Source organism: Oncorhynchus nerka, unplaced genomic scaffold (genome assembly GCF_034236695.1).
Source record: "Oncorhynchus nerka isolate Pitt River unplaced genomic scaffold, Oner_Uvic_2.0 unplaced_scaffold_5655, whole genome shotgun sequence".
In the NCBI taxonomy this organism is placed as follows: domain Eukaryota; kingdom Metazoa; phylum Chordata; class Actinopteri; order Salmoniformes; family Salmonidae; genus Oncorhynchus; species Oncorhynchus nerka.
Window position 1 is genome coordinate 3,147 of NW_027035658.1, and position 8,052 is coordinate 11,198.

General features: G+C 47.4%; 1 non-coding gene across 1 annotated transcript; it reads left to right on the forward strand.

The window, feature by feature from the left end:
* Positions 1-7,861: 7,861 nt before the first annotated feature.
* Positions 7,862-7,934, forward strand: trnav-aac (transfer RNA valine (anticodon AAC)). The gene has a single exon. It is a non-coding gene; the product is annotated as a tRNA-Val (tRNA).
* Positions 7,935-8,052: the final 118 nt, after the last annotated feature.

Sequence of the window (8,052 nt, forward strand, 5' to 3'; positions counted from 1 at the left end):
TCAGGTTCGGTCCTGTGAGTAGACAGTCATTGAGAGATGGACAGCCATCTTCATGGGACGAGGCATCAAACACCACTCTCAGTTTTGTTGTCACCTTATCTTCTCGGAGTACTGCATGGTGAGGTAAGTAGTATTTTACGTTGTCTGCACTTGATGCGTTGTCCTTGGGCACGTCCTCTGCCATATCTTGTTGTAAGTAGTCTTCTACTACTTCATTGTATCTGCTGTACAACGTCACATCCTTCTTCAGTCTTTTCTTCAGACCTTCAAACCGTTTCTTGGCGATTCTATAGTTGTCTTGGAGTTCTGGCATTTCTCGTTTCCATGGCAACTCCACATGGTATCGCCCATCTTTGAAGGTGGTTGTTTCCTCGAACCTTTGAAGAGCCTCGTTTTCCTCTGAGTTCTGTGTCTTCTCGCTTAGAATACCCAGCGACTCAAGCTCCCAGAATGCATGCAGTTGCTTGGAGACTAATGTGTCTTCATCAAGTGGGATGAACATGCAGGTTGCCTCGGCGACACTTGACATGGACACGGGTCCCTGCACTGACCATCCAAAGGTGCTCTCTAAAGCAACTAGCGTCTCCGTCAGTCGCTCCACTCTGCCTGATACTATCTGCCAGTAGTAGTCTGCTCCTATCAGGACAGAGAGTTCAGCATCATTGTCATCTCCTGGAAAGTCTGCGAGCTGCAGTCCCCTTTTACTGAGCTCATGCTGAATCCGTTCACCGGGAACCTTCATCACAGCTGTGCACACTTGTGGGGTTTCAATTGCCTCTATCTCTATTCTCTGCTGTTTGTCCCAGACATTCTCCAAGATGACTTTCACTGTGTTGCGTTGGGATGTTGCTGGGGCAGAGGAGCCAAACGTGTGAAGAGTGAGTGCCTCTTGTCTGATTACTGGTAGCTTCAAGCCCTTCACAAGGTTTTCATGTATGAAGCTTCTCTGACTGCCTCCATCTAGTAAGCAACGAGCTATCTTCCTGCCCGATGGGCCTTCTACCCATGCCTTTGCCGTTTGTAGCAACACAGTGTTCTGTCCATCTGGTTTCATCTTCACTGAATGGGGAATAACTGAGGAAACAACAGCGTCTACAGAAACAGTAGGGGGTTGCACCTCACTCCTCTTACTGGTACACACAGCAATGTGATGTTTGCTTCCACATGTTGCACATGACACATCTTTGACTTTACAGAATTTTGCTATGTGTCTCTGTCCTAAACATACAAAGCATCTTCCCATGTTCTTTAGTTTCTCTTTGCGTGTAGCAATATTGTAGTCAGGGCAGTTTTCTGATTTGTGGTCTGCACTGTCACAAAATAGACACGTTTGCTGTTCCTTCTGGCTGGCTGTATGCAGTGCTGCAGCAGAGGGCATGTTGGGTCTTTTTGGTTTCATTTCATTGGAGAAGCATGACTTGTTCCATGGTTTGCTCTCTTTCTGTTGGTTGTATGATCTTGTCATTTGTAGCGCTCTCTCCCTGCTCTGAACCTCTTTCTGTAGGAAACTGATAATCTCAGACACTTTCCATTCATCATCTACTCCCCTCTGACGACTATAGTCAAGAGCTATGTCCTCTGGAATCATCTGCAGTAAGATTGGGAATAGTAGGCTTCCATAGGATTCTGACACCACACCCAGTGATTCCAAGCTCCTAATCTGAATTTCACATTCATCATATAGCTGCCTCAATGCATTTAGATCAGAGGATTTCTTCACAGGTGTGAGATTCAGCAGCTTTGACATATGAGCACTAATCACAAGGTCTTTCCTTCCAAATCTGCTCTTGAGTAGAGTGATTGCATTATCATAGTTACTGTCTGTTAACATCAGTCCTGCTACTGCCTTTGCAGCTGGTCCAGTGAGATATGTTTTCAGATAGAAAAACTTCTCTTTTTTACACAGTGAATCATTGTTGTGAATAGCAGTCTCATACTGGCTCCAAAACTCCTGCCACATACTGACATCTCCATAGAATTTCTCAATAATCAACTTCGGAAGCCTTACTGAGTTAGCGTCACTCACCCGGGCTGGTAGTGGATTGACGTCCTGTTTCTTTGTTATCACTCTTTGTGCACGGCTCTTCAGCATGATAATGCGTTCTTTATAATCCTCCGTGCATGCAATCTCTGCCTCCAATCCGTCCAATGGCGTTAACTGTTCAATTCCACGATCGAGTTCAAACAAACTGTCCTCCTTAGCTGATAACAATTCCAACAATGTACTCAAGTGATCGGTATCCGGATTTGACTGGGATATTTCCACATCAATCTGATTCAAAATCCGTGTTGTTGCGCCTCGAATGGTACCACGCTTTCGTCTCATTCTTTCTGCTTCATGCCGACGTTCCTCCTCAGCCATTTCAGCCACTTCTTCGTCGCAGCTCATAGCCTGGGTTTCGGCACCAAATTTTAGATTTGCTAACTTCTTAGTAATGTAATGACTCGGGACGTCGGGTTTGATACGAAAGCTTCTTTTAGTAAGAATACTTGTTTATGTTACATTTAACAACAATGGTTTTGGTACAGAGCAATGCAGGTAAGATGCTGTCGGAAAGTCAGCAACAATCACTTGCACCTGCACATAATTGGCGCGTTATCACTCATTCCTCTCGCAAGGCATTCTGGGACTTGCAGTCAAAAAGCAGAATTCAACACAACCCAATACAATTACATATGGAAATAAATCTAAAGAATTATCTCAAATATCTCAGCTCAAAGAATGAACTTAAACATTAACTCAAACACATTAAAGTTACAACACAGTAAGCCTATTCACTTAGGGCTCGGTCCCAATTTCGGAATTCATGCTTTTCCTTCGCACTTCTCAGTATTTGGTATTCAGACTTACCTTTTTTAGTCGCGTAATGCACTCTGCATGTGTGGCTAGCTTGGGCACTCTGAATGCATTCCTGCTACGTGTGGTCTGAGGTCCATAATGATTCAAATAGTTTACCACTCCAGGGTATGCCGACAAGAAACACAGCCCTTATTTTAAGTGTTTTTAAAATCCCCTGTGGGGAACATGAAGGGTGGAAAAATGATTGGAATCTTTTTCCTGTTTGACCGCTTGTTTATAATGGGTATTATGGCTCTTTCTGTGGTACTCACTTTGGGATATTATGTGAGGTAGACCTGTGGGCATTCCTAATATTTTCCACGACTTCCTCTTTTTGTATTGTAGTTTAAGTATTGTAGTGGTTATAACGTTCGCCTCACACGCGAAAGGTCATATTCAATATTTCCCAATGCCCAGAGGCTAGCATTTGGTTTGAAACAGTTGTGGTTTATCTAAACCTTGCTGTCTACCTCTCCGACCTGTGGATCAATGTTGCCGTTTTTTTGGGGACCTCCACCGTGCGATCTGTATGAATGTGAACATCCAACCCGGTTCTACTTCCGGGTTGGAGCGAGCCGGTCGCATCCGCGCTTCGGTCTGCAGGTTGTATAACTTTTTCATTACATTACATTTCATTACATTTCATTATAGTACAACGGTCTGATTTGTCTAATCTTAGCAATTTCTTCTTAGCTAGCTACATAGTCGTCGTTGTATCAAAGATAATTGCGTAATTATCGTATTTCGTCGTCCTCCTATCTGCCCAACACGTTCACCGTCTACCGTAGCACTGTAGTAACTATCACACTCAACTGAACGACTTGATTAGTGTAGTATTAGCTAGCTACATAGTTGTCTTTGCTGTCTTCGTATCCAAGATAATTGTGTAGTTAGAGTGTGTAGTCTTAGAGTGATTATCTTAATTTACCGAGGTTAGCTAGCCAGCTATTTTGTCGTCCTTAACGTAGGAGACACTCCTAGCTAGCCAATAGCCAGCCAACGTCTACTGAATAGAACTTTCGCATTCCGTCGATTCCGTCGCTCCACAGGTATTATCACATTTTCATTTCATTTCATTACAGTCCCAACGGTGTGATTTGTTTGATCGTAGCTAGCTACATAGCTAGCTACATAGCCGTCTTTGTTTCAAAGATAATTGTGTAGTCTAGAGCGATTTTCTAGGTTAGCTAGCCAGCTATTGTCGTTCTCCTAACGCAACGTAACGTAACCAACACTGCTAGCTAGCCAGCTAGCCTCGAAAAGCAGCATTGTAGAAACTTCACACTCAACGGAACGACTTGATTAGGGTAGTGTCAACAACGCAGCTATCCTACCTCAGCAGTACTGTATCATTTTAATCATTTTAGTCAATTAGATTCTTGCTACGTAAGCTTAACTTTCTGAACATTCGAGACGTGTAGTCCACTTGTCATTCCAATCTCCTCTGCATTAGCGTAGCCTCTTCTCTAGCCTGTCAACTATGTGTCTGTCTATCCCTGTTCTCTCCTCTCTGCACAGACCATACAAACGCTCCACACCGCATGGCCGCGCCACCCTAATCTGGTGGTCCCAGCGCGCACGACCCACGTGGAGTTCCAGGTCTCGGTAGCCTCTGGAACTGCCGATCTGCGGCCAACAAGGCAGAGTTCATCTCAGCCTATGCCTCCCTCCAGTCCCTCGACTTCTTGGCTCTGACGGAAACATGGATCACCACAGACAACACCGCTACTCCTACTGCTCTCTCTTCGTCCGCCCACGTGCTCTCGCACACCCCGAGAGCTTCTGGTCAGCGGGGTGGTGGCACCGGGATCCTCATCTCTCCCAAGTGGTCATTCTCTCTTTCTCCCTTACCCATCTGTCTATCGCCTCCTTTGAATTCCATGCTGTCACAGTTACCAGCCCTTTCAAGCTTAACATCCTTATCATTTATCGCCCTCCAGGTTCCCTCGGAGAGTTCATCAATGAGCTTGATGCCTTGATAAGCTCCTTTCCTGAGGACGGCTCACCTCTCACAGTTCTGGGCGACTTTAACCTCCCCACGTCTACCTTTGACTCATTCCTCTCTGCCTCCTTCTTTCCACTCCTCTCCTCTTTTGACCTCACCCTCTCACCTTCCCCCTACTCACAAGGCAGGCAATACGCTCGACCTCATCTTTACTAGATGCTGTTCCTCCACTAACCTCATTGCAACTCCTCCAAGTCTCCGACCACTACCTTGTATCCTTTTCCTCTCGCTCTCATCCAACACTTCCCACACTGCCCCTACTCGGATGGTATCGCGCCGTCCCAACCTTCGCTCTCTCCCCCGCTACTCTCTCCTCTTCCATCCTATCATCTCTTCCCTCTGCTCAAACCTATCTCGATTCTGCCTCCCTCAACCCTCCCTCTCCTCCCTCCCCTCCCGTCCCCTATCCTCCAGGCCGGTGTCCTCCCCTCCCGCTCCGTGGCTCGACGACTCATTGCGAGCTCACAGAACAGGGCTCCGGGCAGCCGAGCGGAAATGGAGGAAAACTCGCCTCCCTGCGGACCTGGCATCCTTTCACTCCCTCCTCTCTACATTTTCCTCCTCTGTCTCTGCTGCTAAAGCCACTTTCTACCACTCTAAATTCCAAGCATCTGCCTCTAACCCTAGGAAGCTCTTTGCCACCTTCTCCTCCCTCTTGAATCCTCCCCCTCCCCCTCCTCCCTCTCTGCAGATGACCGTCAACCATTTTGAAAAGAAGGTCGACGACATCCGATCCTCGTTTGCTAAGTCAAATGACACCGCTGGTTCTGCTCACACTGCCCTACCCTGTGCTCTGACCTCTTTCTCCCCTCTCTCCAGATGACATCTCGCGTCTTGTGACGGCCGGCCGCCCAACAACCTGCCCGCTTGACCCTATCCCCTCCTCTCTTCTCCAGACCATCTCCGGTGACCTTCTCCCTTACCTCACCTCGCTCATCAACTCATCCCTGACCGCTGGCTACGTCCCTCCCGTCTTCAAGAGAGCGAGAGTTGCACCCCTTCTGAAAAAACCTACACTCGATCCCTCCGATGTCAACAACTACAGACCAGTATCCCTTCTTTCTTTCTCTCCAAAACTCTTGAACGTGCCGTCCTTGGCCAGCTCTCCCGCTATCTCTCTCAGAATGACCTTCTTGATCCAAATCAGTCAGGTTTCAAGACTAGTCATTCAACTGAGACTGCTCTTCTCTTTATCACGGAGGCGCTCCGCACTGCTAAAGCTAACTCTCTCCTCTGCTCTCATCCTTCTAGACCTATCGGCTGCCTTCGATACTGTGAACCATCAGATCCCCTCTCCACCCTCTCCGAGTTGGGCATCTCTCGGCGCGGCCCACGCTTGATTGCGTCCTACCTGACAGGTCGCTCCTACCAGGTGGCGTGGCGAGAATCCGTCTCCTCACCACGTGCTCTCACCACTGGTGTCCCCCAGGGCTCTGTTCTAGGCCCTCTCCTATTCTCGCTATACACCAAGTCACTTGGCTCTGTCATAACCTCACATGGTCTCTCCTATCATTGCTATGCAGACGACACACAATTAATCTTCTCCTTTCCCCCTTCTGACGACCAGGTGGCGAATCGCATCTCTGCATGTCTGGCAGACATATCAGTGTGGATGACGGATCATCACCTCAAGCTGAACCTCGGCAAGACGGAGCTGCTCTTCCTCCCGGGAAGGACTGCCCGTTCCATGATCTCGCCATCACGGTTGACAACTCCATTGTGTCCTCCTCCCAGAGCGCTAAGAACCTTGGCGTGATCCTGGACAACACCCTGTCGTTCTCAAATAACATCAAGGCGGTGGCCCGTTCCTCTCAGGTTCATGCTCTACAACATCCGCAGAGTACGACCCTGCCTCACACAGGAAGCGGCGCAGGTCCTAATCCAGGCACTTGTCATCTCCGTCTGGATTACTGCAACTCGCTGTTGGCTGGGCTCCCTGCCTGTGCCATTAAACCCCTACAACTCATCCAGAACGCCGCAGCCCGTCTGGTGTTCAACCTTCCAAGTTCTCTCACGTCACCCCGCTCCTCCGCTCTCTCCACTGGCTTCCAGTTGAAGCTCGCATCCGCTACAAGACCATGGTGCTTGCCTACGGAGCTGTGAGGGGAACGGCACCTCAGTACCTCCAGGCTCTGATCAGGCCCTACACCCAAACAAGGGCACTGCGTTCATCCACCTCTGGCCTGCTCTCGCCTCCCTACCACTGAGGAAGTACAGTTCCCGCTCAGCCCAGTCAAAACTGTTCGCTGCTCTGGCCCCCAATGGTGGAACAAACTCCCTCACGACGCCAGGACAGCGGAGTCAATCACCACCTTCCGGAGACACCTGAAACCCCACCTCTTTAAGGAATACCTAGGATAGGATAAAGTAATCCTTCTCCCCCTTAAAAGACCTAGATGCACTATTGTAAAGTGGCTGTTCCACTGGATGTCATAAGGTGAAAGCACCAATTTGTAAGTCGCTCTGGATAAGAGCGTCTGCTAAATGACTTAAATGTAAATGTAAATGTAACAGACTGACAGCTTCTCTGAGCCAGGCAAATTCATTTATCAGGGTCATTGTAATGGATATATCCAAAGAAATGTCAATATAATCCAAGGTAAAACAAACAAAAATGTAGATCGTTTTCTGTCATTTCAGCTGCTTGATGTGATTGTGTGATAGATTTAGTTGGCTGGCTAGCAAAGGAAAAGAAGCTAGCCTGCATAGGTACAGTGCATTCGGAAAGTTTTCAGGCCCCTTACTTTTATCCACATTTTGTTACGTTACAGACTTATACTAAAATGGATGAAATAAAATAAAATCTATCTACAAACAATACCCCATAATGACAAAGCGATAACATATAGTTTTTATTAATAAAACAAATATTTAAAAAATATCTCATAATTCCCGGCTTCTCAAGCCTTATTGCTTAATTAATGGACTAAGTAATTTCTGATTTTCAATAGGTTCTGAGATTGATAAATGCCCCACCCAGCCAAAGTCAGCCACACCCTTAGTATTCCACTCATCAGGTTTCTGTAGTGTAGTGGTTATCACGTTCGCCTAACACGCGAAAGGTCCCAGGTTCGAGACCGGGCGGAAACACTTTTTAACAAATTGGACAGTCCGACCTGTGGATCAATGTGGCCGTTTTGGGGACCTCCACCGTGCGATCTGTATGAATGTGAACAGACTGACAGCTTCCTGAGCCAGGCAAATTCAT